Source organism: Zonotrichia albicollis, chromosome 4, assembly GCF_047830755.1.
Source record: "Zonotrichia albicollis isolate bZonAlb1 chromosome 4, bZonAlb1.hap1, whole genome shotgun sequence".
In the NCBI taxonomy this organism is placed as follows: domain Eukaryota; kingdom Metazoa; phylum Chordata; class Aves; order Passeriformes; family Passerellidae; genus Zonotrichia; species Zonotrichia albicollis.
This window is the reverse complement of record NC_133822.1, coordinates 66,532,688-66,548,074: the sequence shown is the minus strand read 5'-3', so window position 1 is coordinate 66,548,074 and position 15,387 is coordinate 66,532,688.

Genomic DNA, 15,387 nt, shown 5'->3' with positions numbered 1-15,387 from the left:
GTAGCAAGCAAATTAGCTGAAACAATTAAGAGTTACATATAACTTTAGTATGGCATACATTTTTGCTGACCTAAATGCTCATCCAAAAGTTAAATCATTAGTTAAACTTGGTTTTCTTTGACTTCAGAATTGGTACAGAAATGTAGGCTGAAAATGGAGCAAATGTAACATTTTGCAGAGATCAGGAAGATGAAGCAAATCTAACCTTTAGTGTTGAACCTAAAAAGCAGGAATATTCATCCAGACCTGCCTGATAGGAGTCCTCTTTTGTTGAATTTGATGTAGTTCTATGGAATTTAGATCACACACAAACCTCCCAGTGTCTTGGCCTTTGGAGACATCACATTTCCACCAGTGTATTAAACCAGGCAGTAATATTCGCGGCTATGGTTTGTTTTCCTGGGGTTTTGTTGCTTCTTTCATCTATACTTCCTCTGATTTCTGTGACTTTTGGGCTGTTATTTTCATTCTTTTGTGGTATTATTTTGACAAAGCTTCTATACCCTGGGAATATATCCTGTGAACAGTTTTCATAATTTCATGCAAGAAATGGCCGGAGTTTTTGTATCATTTGAATGGTAAATGTATTAAGATTAGAAATAAAATTGACCAAAATAAATGTGCAAGCTTTCATATATGTTATGTCTGATTCCTCTAGTAGTGAGACAGGAAGGCTTTTTGATTTATGAGAAAAAAGAACAACATTGTGTAAAGTACATGTTCATTTGTCTCTCCAGTTGTTGCCAGTGCAGACAGAAGCTTCTGACACCTCTTAATTAGAATTGTATACTGCTGGATATAGTTAATATTCATTTGTCATCAAAATATGGAAGTATTCCTTTTGTTAAAAACGTGTACTTACCATAATGGTAAGAATTTAGTGGTGACATTCCATGACTGTACATATCGGTGCTACCCATGCATGAGCTCTGTAATCCAAATCCATGCATCCAATATATTTTGTTTGTAAGTTAAACTTTAGTACAAAGGGTTAACTACTTAACTTAATAATTTTAGTTTTAAATTTTCTGATATTTCAGTCTTAACTCTCCCCTCACATTAGGCTCAAATGTGACAACATATATGTATATTTATATATTTCATGTACGGCCATACACACATACACATTTATGTATGTGTTTGTACATATTCATATATAGATATTTCACATTTGTAAGATCTCTTTCCCAAGTCACTAATAATCTTCTTAAGAATCTTTTCAAACTGTGATCCGTGTTCAGTCCTCTTATGAAGGAAGACTACTCATGTATTTTTTACCATACTGTATCTTTTAGCTCTTGAAGCTTATTATCTTTCCACAAAACTCATCTACATGCCTCAAAATTCCTTTGAAGATGGAAACACAGAGCAATTATCTAGAATGTTCAATTTCTTTGCAGCTTCAGACTGACCATATAAAGAGACTTTTAATGATATTAATTTGAAACCTCCTTCTTTCTACATAGGAAGCAATGAATGAATCTGTTCTTCATCTCTTAGTTTGCTTTTAGATGTAATTTATTGATTTTTGAAAACGCATTCTGAACAGAGCTTTAGTCTAGTTAAAATATTGATGAGGGATGGAGGCCAGATCATCTATCAGTTATGTTTATAAAAATGTTTGTAATAAGTAGTAAGTAATGATTAAAGAAAATCATATTCTCCATTATGTGTTTTAAGTTTGTTTTTTTTTCCTTGCTTCTGTTTTACAGGATGCTATTAAAAAGCTTTAAAAATTCTAAATGCTGAAGGATATTAATGCCCTATTATTGTGCCACAGCAGTGTTTTTAGCTTAGTTTGAGCTCTGTTCATTTGCAATGAGTTGATATTATAAGACTATTTTTTAAATGACATTTATATTGAATTTTTAGAATAGCGCTTCACTGACTGTGATTGTTGTCAAAATGTGTATGACTACTCCTAGAAAAAAACCCAGATAACAGTTGCATTTTAGAGTTTATTGTGCTTTGGTTGTGATTTTTCCTTGTTTATGGTTTTTAATGAGATTTACATGGCCCTTGACAGATTATAGGTCAAGGATATCCTGTGCTAAAATAGTTAAATTTATGGTTAATAGGCAATCTGTTTTAATTTTCATTATGCATAGAAAACAGTAATGAGGAATGAACTGCAAATTATTCCATAGTTTTTTAGAAAAATAGTAAGATATTTTCTTAGCTCCAGTGCAGATATTTTCTATGCTCCTTATGGCATTCTTTAGGTGCGTGTGCTGTGCTGTGTTTATTAAATTATTTTAAATATTTTTAATATTTTTAAAATATGATCTAGTGAATATTGTTGCTACAAAATTGCAGGAAATCTAGCAATTTTGGATGATTCGAGTAATTTCAAGAAAAAAAAAATTTCTTTAATTAATTTTCTCATTTACTTCTTTAGAAAAACTAAATACACCAGACTAATACTTAGAGATTATTTTGGAAATGTCTGTTCAATATAAATAATAGACAGTTTATTTAGCAAGCTCCACCAGACTCATTCTTAACTGCTTGCCTGCAAGGAGATAATTTATTAAAATATTATTGTTTTCTATTCAATTTCTATTCTGTGTGCCATGGGGAAAACTTTACTTACTGTAAGTTAGGGAAGATTTTTTAGTTTTTAATTCATCAGCGATCATCTTGGCTGCTATGTTGGAAATTTTAGTTGTGTAACAATTTAGACATGAATGGAATATTAATAATTCAAAAAGTACATTAAAAACAGAATGAATAATTAAATATTCTAAGCTTGACAATAAAGGCATATTCTACAACTCAAAATTAAAACACCTTTATTGATTAAAATTTTAGATATTTTCATCACCACATTCATTTACTGAAAGAAATATTTGATTAATAGTATTCCGAAGTATAAATTTATAAATATAAAAGGAAATTTGTTATATTGTTGAATAACTTCATATTCCCTTTTCTGTATTTCATTTCTCCTTGTACTAAATGCATGAATATGGGTTGACTGCAAGTCAAATTATTTTACCAGGGCAAGTTAACACATTCTTGTTAGGTAAAACAGAACATTTGATTTATTGCATCAGTAAATACAATAAGCAAAAGACACTCTTGAAAATATTTAAAGAAAAATGCTTTCTTTCTCCTTCTTCTTTTATTTAAGTCATTATTATTTTTTATTTTTAATTTTAGGTATCTGATGTTTCCAAATTAATTTTTAAAGGAAAGTGAAGGCTGAAAAATAGGACCCATAACTCATTTTGTTAAGCTGATAAAAAATATACTTATAAATGAAAAGAAACAGCAATAAATTATTACTTTTTTGATTGATGGATTACATTATGTTGTTCAGATACAGTAGAGTATAAAATAAATCATACTTTAATAACTGGTCTGCTGGATATTAGTATAAATTTTCTAATTAGATATATATACATATCTTTTACTACCAGAAGTGTGATTAACTCTTAACATCCTGAGAAAATGTTACCTATGTATACTTTGAGATCTCCTGAAATGAAAAACATGATTAACTAAACTTTTTTGACAAATTAAAATTCTTGTTTACGCTGTAACTTTTACAGCAATCAAGATGAAGTGTTAAGGTGCAACCACCTGCTATTTTGCATGTAGTTGTTTTCAAAATGACAAGGTCAAAATCCAGTTAAAATCTTCATTGAAATGTTATTTTATATATTGCTCCTCACTGGTTTAGTAAGAGGTTGCATTCAATTTTTTTTAATGGTTCCTAAGTTTAAAATTCATCACTCAGAGAAACTTAAAAAAATTTTTGACTTCGTCACCCTTATTTCATTTAACAAGGTCACAAAATTTATTGATGCTGCACAATTTTGGTGCAAAGATGAAGATCTATTGGGTTTTACACCTGGACATGACGTGATAGCTCTGATTGTGCGCCACCAAGTCTTTTGCATGAAGCCTAAGACAAGTGTAAGATTCTATCTCCAGCATTATTTGACATAGAACTAACATGGATAACTATGCACTTTAGTGTCACTACAAATTCAGATCACTCATTTCACATTAAGTTAGGATGAATTTGAAATCAGAACTGGGAACATTTTTTTTTCCATTTTAAGATATGTATTTTTTTTAAATACACTTATTAAAAGCACTGTCATAGTAATGGTTAATAAAATTTCTCTGATAATACAAATGCCTTACTAAATTAATTAGTCTTTTAAAGCAAAGATAAGCAAATAATTTTTATTATTAGAAATTTTTTTTCTTGCTTACAAAACTAATTTGGCTATCTCTTTGTTACTGGTTTCTTACAGTATTGATTGCAAAAGTTTTGGAATTTTCCAAAAGAACGGGTTTTATTGAGTTTTGGTTTGCAACATAAACATGTTATGATTTCTGTGTCTCATAAAGATAACTCACCTGAGACATTTGGAAAACAGACAGAATTAAAATATTTTAGAAAGCAAGAAAAAGAGTGGAATTTCTTGCAAACATAGTCCAAAAGAGAAATATTAAAAATAATGTTTTATACTTTCTTATTTTTTTTTCCAGTGGTCTCTAGATTTTTAAAAAACATTCATTATCTTGAGATTCTGCCTTGTGGCAGAACACACCACTGCCTTGTGGTAAAACACATTTGTCTCACTATGCTATGTTACCATACTTGTGCATAATTTCTGTTTCTGAGTTTTACATCATTTATGGAGTTCTACAGATAGATATATCTGAGACTCAAGTTCCTTCTCTCCCTAAACATTAAAAACATACACTGTAATCCTGAAAAGCCTTTTGCTATATTTGAAAATTTTGGCATTTCTTTCCAATGGTCTTGACAGAACTTTATGGATTATGATGGCACTAAAGTCATGAGATCTCAGCTTAATGCCCTACCTCCCTACCAGACACACCAGGGTTTTAGGTTAAACCCAGGTGAGAGTGGTACAGCACAGGCCCTTTTCGGCATGCATTTCTGACTGACAAGTTAAAAATAACCCGTACAACTCTGACATAAAGAGAAGTACATAGTTTGAAGGCAAAAGGGGTTATGACACTGATGCTGTTGACAGTTTTTATAGTATTTTCTCTGATTCTTTAATACAGTTTATATAGTGACAAATAGAGTTTATTAGCTCCCATGAATAAGTTAAATATTGAAAGAGAAGACTGTAAAGCTACAATGAGATCAAGACAGGCAGCAGAAGTGACAGAGGAGAACGATGGGAAAGGGAAAGATTTGATAGAAGGTGTTGAGAAAGTGTGAAACAGGAAAAGGCTGCAAAGAGGTGTGCAGAAAAGGCAATAGGAAAAGAGAGTGTGCATGAAGGTGATGGATGAGAGAAATTTGAGTGAGAGAGCTTGGTTAAAGACAAAATAAAAGACAGTCTGCACATCTGTCACAACTTCTGTCGCTGCAGGATTGGGGAAGAGTGGCTGGAAATCCCCCCAGCAGAAAGGTCCATGGGAGTGCTGGTCAACAGCAGCAGGGCACGAGTCAGTGTGTGCCCAGGTGGCCAAGAAGGCCAATGCTGACCTGCACTGTATCAGCAACAGCCTGGCCAGCAGGACCAAGGAAGTCACTGTCCCCTGTTCTTGGCATCGGTGAGGCCAAACCTCAAATCCTGTGTTCGGTTTTGCACTCTCACTATAAAAAAGATATTCAGGTGCTGAAGCACGTCTGGAAGCTGGTAAAGGGTCTGGAACACACGTCTGAGAAGGAGCAGCTGAGGGAACTGGAGGTGTTTGAGGAAAAGGAGGCTCAGGAGAGACCTTATCATCCTCTGCAATTCCCTAAAAGAAGGTTGTAGCCAGGAGGGGGTTGGTCTCCTCTCCTAGGCAACTGTCGGCAGGACAAGAAGATGTAGCCCGTCACAGACATCTTTTCATTAAAATCCTTTCGTTAGGATTTTTCCTGCTGAAGCTGAGAAGTTTCAGCAACAAATGTAAACAATGGTTATCTGCTGCTGTGGAATGCAACAGGTGGATCCGTGATTGGTCTCCTGTGGATGTTTGGATTTACTGACCACTCATGGCAGAGCTGCTCTTGCTTTCTGCAGGGACACAGATCCTTTGTTATTCATTTTCTTTTCTATTCTTAGCTTAGCTAGCCTTCTGAGAACTTTTCTATTTCTTTTAGTATAATTGTAATGTAGTATATATATGATAAAATAATAAATCAAGCCTTCTGAAAATGAGGTCAACGTTCTCGTCTCTCTCTCACCCTGAAGACCCTTGTGACCACTGTGACAATAGCGTCCAACTGTGCCAGGTGAGATTTATACTGGATATCAGGAAGAATTTTTTTCACTGCAGCTGTGGTTTAGCATTGGAACAGACTGCCCAAAGAGATGGTGGCATCACTATCCCTGCAGGTGTTCAAGAAATGACTGGGCATGGCCCTTAGTGCCATGTTCAAGTTGACAAGGTAGTACTCAGTCAAAGGTTGCACTCAATGATCTTGGAGGTCTTTTCCAACCTTAATGATTCTGGGACTCAGATTTTCTGGTATTCTTTCTTTGGCCACTAATCTCTTGTCATTTCCTATGAAAGGTTCTGTTTCTCCTTCTAAAATTTGTCGCTTCGTTAATATAGCAGGAAGCTAAGGAATGATCACAGAGCATGTGTTAATTCTTTTCGAATGCAACAAGAAAAAAATTTAATAGAATTGCTAACAGCACTTTTATAGCTTGCTTTCTCTCCTTCACTCCTCTGTCTACCCCACACTATTTTTGGGGGTTTTTTTTTGTTTTGTTTTTTCTTTTTTTTGTTACAGTAATTGGCTGTCTGAGCCTCAAAGGCTAAAAATCGTTTTTCATCTCATGCATGAAGAATTTTAGTCTGATTGATGACAGCTATGGAACCTTTCCTTAGTCACTAAGCTGCACTAATTTGCAAGCTAAAACAATATTAGCAAATTGCTAATGATCCATGAAACTGCAGCAGCAGCCTTAAATGTTATGCTCAGAACTTTCTTACAACTAAAGCAGCTTACCTAAATTCCCACAATGGACACAAAATGAGATGACATTTACAAAACAACAACAGTAGCAACCAAAATAATAATTGTGAAAGTGACAGGCTTGGCTAATGTAGTACATTAGTGTGAATAATTTGTATTGAGGGCATGTGAACAATTAACATTAAAACCCAGACCTAGTTTGTAGCAGTTTGGATTTAATTTTCACATTGAGCTAAAGCTGGTGCACACATTTCCTGTCTGCACTTAATGGCTGCAATTTTCCTCTATTTCTATCACTGTGTTGCTGGCTTTTAAGATGAACTGGAAATCTTAGAAAAGAAAACAGAGTTAATTTTGAAAATAACCTGTGTGTATCACTTTGCATATTGAAAGAAGAGGATTTTTTTTTTCCCTAAATGAAGCTCAAAATGCTGTTAGATGATTTATTTTTGAAGTGCTTTCAGAAATTCTGTTGAATGAGCACTATTCAAGCTGTTTCATGTTATTAGTGCAAAAGGCTAGTTCCCAGTCAACATGTCAGTGTACAAGGAAACAAACATTATTTTCAACTGTGTATTTGCCATCAACAAAAGGAGACTAATAATGAAATATGGCCTTGTTTAGCATCTGTGTAACATGCAACAGCTTGCAGGAAGCATTTAAACAAAAGCATTGCTCCTTCCCAGGTCACGTGAAATTTGTGTGTGCATGTGCATGTCTGTAAAGGGATTTATAAAGCATATTATTAGCATGTCTCATGTAAAAATATATGCCTTATATAAAAAAAATCAATGTAGTGCAATGTCAAACCATTCTGAAATGCAGGAAAATACATTTATCTAATAAAATAAAAAGAAAAGAAGCTATTGTAGAGAAAGAAAAATGTATATGTCTATATATCTTCATAAAGCAAAACAAAATGGCAACAGCAGAATTATTCAAATATTCATGGATGATACAACTGTGAGAACTTAAATAAAATCTCTAAGTAATTTTTCATTTTCTATTTTTGGTTTAATTGAAAAAGGGAGAAGAAAGAAGAAAGAGAAAAAAACTTAAAGTTTTAAATTAATTTTCTTTTTCCCATATACTTTGAGAAGATAAAAACATAATAAGCTGATTTTACCTAAATAATTATATGGATTTTTACTGTGACCTCTATACATCATTTACTCAGGCAATGCTTTCCATAAGTGAGCCAAAGATTTTATTCTCAAAGTTTACAACATACAAACATACAGTAAAATCAGAAATGCAGTGCTGCTCATAAATGTCCTTCAGTAAGTTTAACAGTGCATTTGGCAGCAAATAACATTTGGAACCTTACCTCCAAGTCCTTTTTAAAGGCCAGTTTCATTATAACTGAATAAATGCTTCTGTCAGCATTTGTAGACAGTGTTAACAGAAGCTCCTCCAAAATCCAACATTCCCCTAAAAATCTTAAACTTGCTATTATATAATGTTTTGATTCCTCTATTTTTCCAGATGCATATTTTTCTCAAAACAAAGTATGGTAAAACCTATATATGTATCTTTAAAACCTTATAATAACTGTAATATTTGATGGAGCCTGGTACCTTTTATGAAAATGTGAGAAAATATTCTTTTTATTTGCAAGGTCATAGTGTTTCCTTAAATGTCTTTCCTGATTCCTAGACTGATTTGAACTTTTGAACAAAGTCCAAGAAAACATTTATGGAGACTCATCCATCAATTGTTCAAAAACTTTAAATTTGAAAGAAATTAGGTAAAAAAAAGCAAAGAAAAAAAGTTGGAGAAAGTTGTTTGCATTTTTTTTTTTTATATCAGGTATGTATGAAAGTTTCTGCACATCTCCACCAGGGCTGTAATTCCCTGATTTAGCAATGTACTACTTGTGATAGTGATCTTTCATTGTGACTAATATGCTGCTTACCAAAGTGCTGCAATGCCATCAGTCACTTTGTAGTTTCCAAAGATGAAACAAATTAGAAAACTTTCTTTAAACCATAACTCTGTGGAAGTATGAAGTTGGTGAGTTTGCTTTATAAAGATTTCTAAAAGCATTTTTTTAATTGTTAGTGCGTACCACTAGGGATGAAAAGTCCTTGACTTTTATTTTCTGTTGAATATTTAGGAAGAATAAGTAAGTCAAATCAGAGTTAAGTGAAAAATTTGATTTTTTTGGAAGTGCATCAAAAAATTAGGATGAGTTCCCTAATCAAGTTTAACCAAAACCCAATCACTTCAAGATTACTTTTGAGTGTGCTGTTCAGATTATCAGTGGAGCTATCAGTTTCATGAGGACCAAACACCCCTGAGATTTTTTCAGAAACAAGATGATATCATCTGACCCACCGAGTTAAACTTCTCTGGCTACATTATTCCTCTATGTTCTCATGGGCTCTGAGACAAATTTTGGAAATTTCACTGAGATTCCTCCTGGAATGGTGCAAATCTCTCTGCAGACACATCCAGGTGCATTTGATTTACTTGTCACAGTTTTGGTAACACAGATGTGTCAGAGGTGGCCTCTGGGATAGGAGATTGTGGCTGCCCTGTGGTGCACACAGACGGTTCCAGGCAGCCCAAAGGGACCCATTGCAGGGCACAGCTGAGCCCACTGGCTGGGCTGCTGCAGCCTCTGTGAAAACACATCTAAGGAAGAGTAAAAAATGTTATGCAGCATCTGTGATCAGTGAGGAAGGAGGGAGGGAGCTGCTCCATGTGCTGGATTTGAGATTCATCTCTGGCCAATGAAGAATGTTGCTCCCCTGCAGTTCATGGAAGAATACAGTAGAGATATCCATGCTGCTATCTCTCAAGGACCTTCTTGAAGGAAGCAGCAACCCATGGAGCGTCCATGCTGGAGCAGGTTCCTGGCAGAACTTGTGGCCTGTGAGGGACCCATGCTGGACCAGTCCACTCTTGAAGGACTGTACCCCATGTACAGGACACATTCTGGAGCAGTTCTTCAAGAACTGCGGCACCTGGGAAGGACTAATGTTGGAGATGCTTGTAGAAGGCTGTATGTCATGGGAGGAAACCTATGCCAGAGCATGTGAAAACTGTGATGAGGAATAAATACAGAAGTGAGGTGTTATAAACTAACTGCAACCTTCATTCCTCATCCCCCTGTGCTACATGGAGTGGGAAGAAGAAAAAAAAAACCATGAAAGAAGTTAAGCCTAGAAAGAAGTGGAAGGGGGATGAGAGGTACTTTTAGTTTTTGTTTCTCATCATCCTATAATACTTTTAATTGACAAAAGTTAAATTACTTTTCCAAAATGGAGCTCATTTTGCCTCCTGTGATAATTGGTAAGCAATTATCCAGGTTTTAAGGCTTTATGAGGTGATTCCACTCTGTTCTGCTCTGGTGAGACTCCACCTTGAGTACTGCATTCAGTTTTTGGATTCCCAGCACAGGAAAAACATCAACTTTTTGGAGTGAGTCCAGAAGAGAGTAAGCAAGATGATTAAAAGGATGGAGAACCTCTCCTATTCAGAAAGGCTAAGAGAAGTGGGATTGTTCAGCTGGAAAAAAAGGCAGCTTCAGGGTGACCTATTAGAGGCCTCCGACTACCAGAAGGGAGCCTACGAGAAAGAGGGACTTTCTTGAAGGGTATGTGGTGATAGGACAAGGGGGAATAGTTTCAATCTGAAAGAGGATGGGTTTGGATTAGATATTAGGAAAAAATTCTTTACTATGAGGATGGTATGGCATTGGAACAGACTGCCCAGGGTTCCTCCCTGAAGGTGTTCAAGGCCAGGTGGAATTGGGACTCTGAGCATCCTGGAAAGCGCCCCTGCCCATGGCAAGGGAGTTGGCACCAAATGACCTTTAAGATCCCTTCCAACATAAACCATTGTATGATTCTGTGATTCTATGAATGTTGAAATGCTACTCAGGAGCCTGCAAACACTATCTTTTATTGTATTCCATGAGAGAAAAACAAAGATCTTAATCTTTGCCTGAAGTGTTTTCATAACTTTTTCTATTAAAAAAAAATTAACCCACTTTTGGTAAATTTTTATAAATATAATGGAAGGAAATTTATTAGAAATTGATTAAAAATAATGAGAATTCAAAAATACTAATAATTTTAAAAAATCATGAGCAAGTCATTAAAAAATTGCTCACAAAAGCTAGCCGAAGGAGATCAGAACTTTTCCAGGAAGGGTTTATATTAAGATCTGAACATTCAAAGTCAAAATCCATTTCCAGTTGGATTATAGCTCTATGCTACCTGCAAGAATTTTGTGTTAAAATATGGAGGAAGAACACTTTAAAAGTTACAGGGAAAGCAGCATACAGTATTTAGACTGACAATCTTAAAATGGGACAAAAAATCAAAGTAATTTCACCATCCAAATAGGAAAGTAATACCTAGGATTTAAAACTTATCTCAAACAGTGACTTATATTTTAAGGTGTTAACATGACACATTTTTCCATGTGCTATTACAGTTGATTCTCTTTCCTTTTTTAAAACTTGGAAAGAGATATTTTGAGAGAAAGTGTAACAGCAAAAAGATGTGATTTATTGAAAAAGTATAGCTTCTACCCTATATAAAGGGTAATGACTTCAATGCTGGCATATTATTCCATCACTCTTCTCTGAAAAGATAAATCCACTTGTGACCCTTTGATCCACTTATGGGTGACAATAAATCTATCACTCTGCTGCAATCTCACTGATTTGATTTGAATAGCAAGATAATTGTTGGGAACTGTGCCTTGTAAATTCACCCTTGATAGCTGTCTTTTACAGTATTTTGCAACTGTTAGTGTCATATTTACAGTTACTATATTCCTGAAATCAGACTATTTTATATCAGCCATATTTGGCCATACAAAGTATATTTGGGTTTCTTTAAAGTTTTAACAAACATTGTACAAATAAAAACAGTTTAGATCACTTTTTATGCAAATCAAATCAATTATATTCCACAATCAAAATTAGACTAAAAAATGCTAATAGTGGCAGCAGAAAAATCTTGCAAGAAATTCTGTCACTTTGTAGGTTAGCATCTTTTAACAAACTATAGTAATATCCATGTAGAATAACATTGCTCAGACATGTCTGGCTTTTAATGGCTAAAAGAGACTAAAGAAAGCAAATCAGAAAGCAAATCATTCTTGATCTCACTGTTCTTCCTAAAACCTGAAGTAAAACTGACACTATCCTTCCTCAATATATTTATAAGATTTTAATCCTCACTCTGTGAGATTTAGAGGTATAAGGAATTTGAAAACTAGGAAGTTCTTCAAGATGTTATATTTATGATTGAAAACATTTAAGTCTTCCTTATATGCTCCTCTTCAATGAAAAAATAACATTTTCTTTAAAAAAAATCCTTAAAATATGTTAAAAATGTGTACACTGAAAACAGAAATTTTAAAAGCAACAACATTCTAATCACTTGGAAATTTTGCATATTATTGATTAAATATTTGATTAGAAGGTTCACTTATCTGTTTTTTTTCTTTCTTTTTAACTTTAGTGATCCTCTTTCCATTTCTCCCCTCTCTATAGGAAATTAAGAATAGCTTGTTGGAAAAATACATGCAGCCTCACCCCAGTAAATGAAAAAGAAAATGACCCTACTAGAATTCCTATATTATTTTTAAATATGTACAATTACTGAACACTTAATAATTTAGTGGCCTGTTTGTATACAAAAGTGCAAAAATTTGCAGAAACGTTATTTTGTTCAAACATCCTTTGAGTTTATCATGGATTTCTGTTTTGAGACAATAATGTTTTGCATAAGTAAGGATCACATTTCGACAGTGTCCACTCTGCACTGCAATATGGTGATCTTTTATGTCATGTTCTCTCCCCTGAACTCTCCCCTTTGTTGGTGACAGAAGTGCAGAATTTTCCTTCCTTGCAAATAGTTTCTCCTTTTTATGCTATTTCAGAAGCATATGGCATTGTAAATTCTGCAAGCTGCAGAAAAGATATTTGACAAAGTCACTGTAAAATCACATCTTTCCCAGTGGCTTTACCAAGAGGCAAATCCAAATGGCATAACTGTTCCCTGATTTCCTTCCCACTGTTAAGTCAGTCACCTTAACCTGCATAAACTTATCAGGAAAACAGTAAATAATTTTTACATGCAAGTCCTTTTTTACAGTACCATGGTCAAGCAAGCTGACAATTTGATTTATAGAGTCTTCATTTCCCCCAGTTTTTTGGCCTCTTTCTGTTAACAATGAGAGAGTAAACTTCTAATTTCATTTCTAATTTATTGAGAAATCTCGTAACAATTACAAATACCCTTTTATCACAGAAAATGTTCATGGCAAGTATTTTATTTTGGTGTGAGTCACCATTTTTTGAACTTTGGTATTGGTTTTGATTTATATCCATAAGAGCATAACAAAGCATTTCAAGTGACAGAGTTGTTGGGTTTTTCCCTCTACGTTTATTTGACCAAGATTACAATGGGTTACATGAGTTAAATAAGTACATAGACATGTCATACAAAAGAAGCTCTGGTGAGACCTGTCTTGGAGTGCTGCATTCAGCTCTAGGAGGGACATCAACTTCTTGGACCAGGTTCACAGGAGGGTCAACAAGATGACTAGAAGGATGGAGAACCTCTCCCCTGAGCAAAGCCTAAAGGAATTGTTATTGTTCGAACTGGGAAAAAGGCAGGTCCAGGGTCACCAAATTGTGACCTTCCAGTACCAGAAGGGGACCTACAAGAAAGATGGAGCAGAACATGTAGTGATAGGACAAGGGGGAATGACTTCAAATGGAAAGCAGGTAGGTTTAGATTTACCAAGAAGAAATTCTTTAATGCGAGGGGTTGAGGCACTGGAACAGGTTGCCCGGAAAAGCAGAGTGTCGCAGACATCTTTTCATTAAAATCCTTTCTTAGGATTTTTCCTTCTGAGAAACTGAGAGGCCTCAGAAACAAAATGTAAACATTGATTATCTGCTGCTGTGGAATGCAACAGGTGCATCTGTGATTGGTCTCATGTAGATGTTTGGAATTAGTGACCAGTCACGGCAGAGCTGGATCGCTCTCTCTGTCTGAGTCACAGACCTTTGTTTTTCATTCTTTCTATTCTATTCTTAGCTTAGCTAGCCTTCTGAGATGAAACTTTCCCTTCCATTCTTTTTAGTATAATTTTAATATATATATATCATAAAATAATAAATCAAGCCTTCTGAGCATGGAGTCAACATTCTTGTCTCTTGCCTCACCTGAAAACCCCAGTGAACACCGTCACAGCAGAGTGGATGCTCTGTCCCTGGAAATGTTCAAGGCCAGGCTGGAAGGAGCTCTGAGCAACCTAGTGTAGTGGAAGATGCCCCTGCCTATTGGAATATGAATCCCAACATTACCAGTTAGATTGTGCCTGGGCCAGTCTAACCCCCGCTGCTGAGCCAAAGGCGGCTCCTGTGGTGGTTCACCTTCAAAGACACCTTTAGCTTGCTGGTGGTTTCAGCTGGGCACTAAACAAATCCAGGCTTGTTAGGAACTCCGTTTACCTTAGGAAGAGGCTTCAGGCGAAGGTGAAGACAAAAAAGGAGGGATTCTGCCGGAGGGTTATATGCAGTGGTTTATTCCATGGTTACAGAGGTCTGAATCTTGGGAAGAGCTCCAATAGAATGGCGAGCACATGGCTGGACTCACCTTTTAAGCTCAGGGGGTGGGGAGGGGAGGGGACAGGTGAGCCACCAACCAGGTGGGGGGTGGGGTGGGGTCTCAAGGGGCGAGGGACACCTAGACAGGCCAATGACCTCTGGGCCTGAGGGGCATCCTTTAAATTCGACCAACCACACGACGCCTTTGCTGGAATGTTAAGCCTGATTGACAGGACTCACTCAGCATGGGGGCAAGGGGGAAGGGAGAGGCATGTAGGCGCACCTGGGAAGGGACCCGGGACCCGGAAGTCTAAAACAGGACATTAGAACACACTACAACACCTGCCCATGGTAAGGGAGTTGAAACTAGATGATATTTAAGATCCCTTTCAACCCAGGCCATTCTCTGATTCTTTGATAAGAAGATGCCAAAGATGATTAAATAATACTAAATATCTCAGGCAAATGAACAAGAATGATATAAAAATAATTAGATTAATTAAATACATAATTTTGCGACTGTGTAAAAAGATAACTCTGTAAAGCAGCTGGTAAGCTAAACCAGCAACAGTGAAGCTGATACACCCTTCAAACTGAGTATACATTAATTTGTCATTTTAATGGAGATACTGTTCAGACTGAATCTGACAGAAAGTAAAAAATATTTCTGTTCTATGAGCAGACTTTCTGGTTTATACATTTGGATGACATGAGGCAACTTGTGAGGTGGATATAAGTAAATTGGGAAATTGATTTTTTTCTGACTCTAAATAACTGCTGGAGTCAGACTGGGAGACAATAAATGAAAAAACCAGGACAGCAAGGTACAGAGAGGCAAAGAGAACAAGCAGGAAAGTGCATAAAGAAAAATTAAGATATTGTAATTATAAAAAGA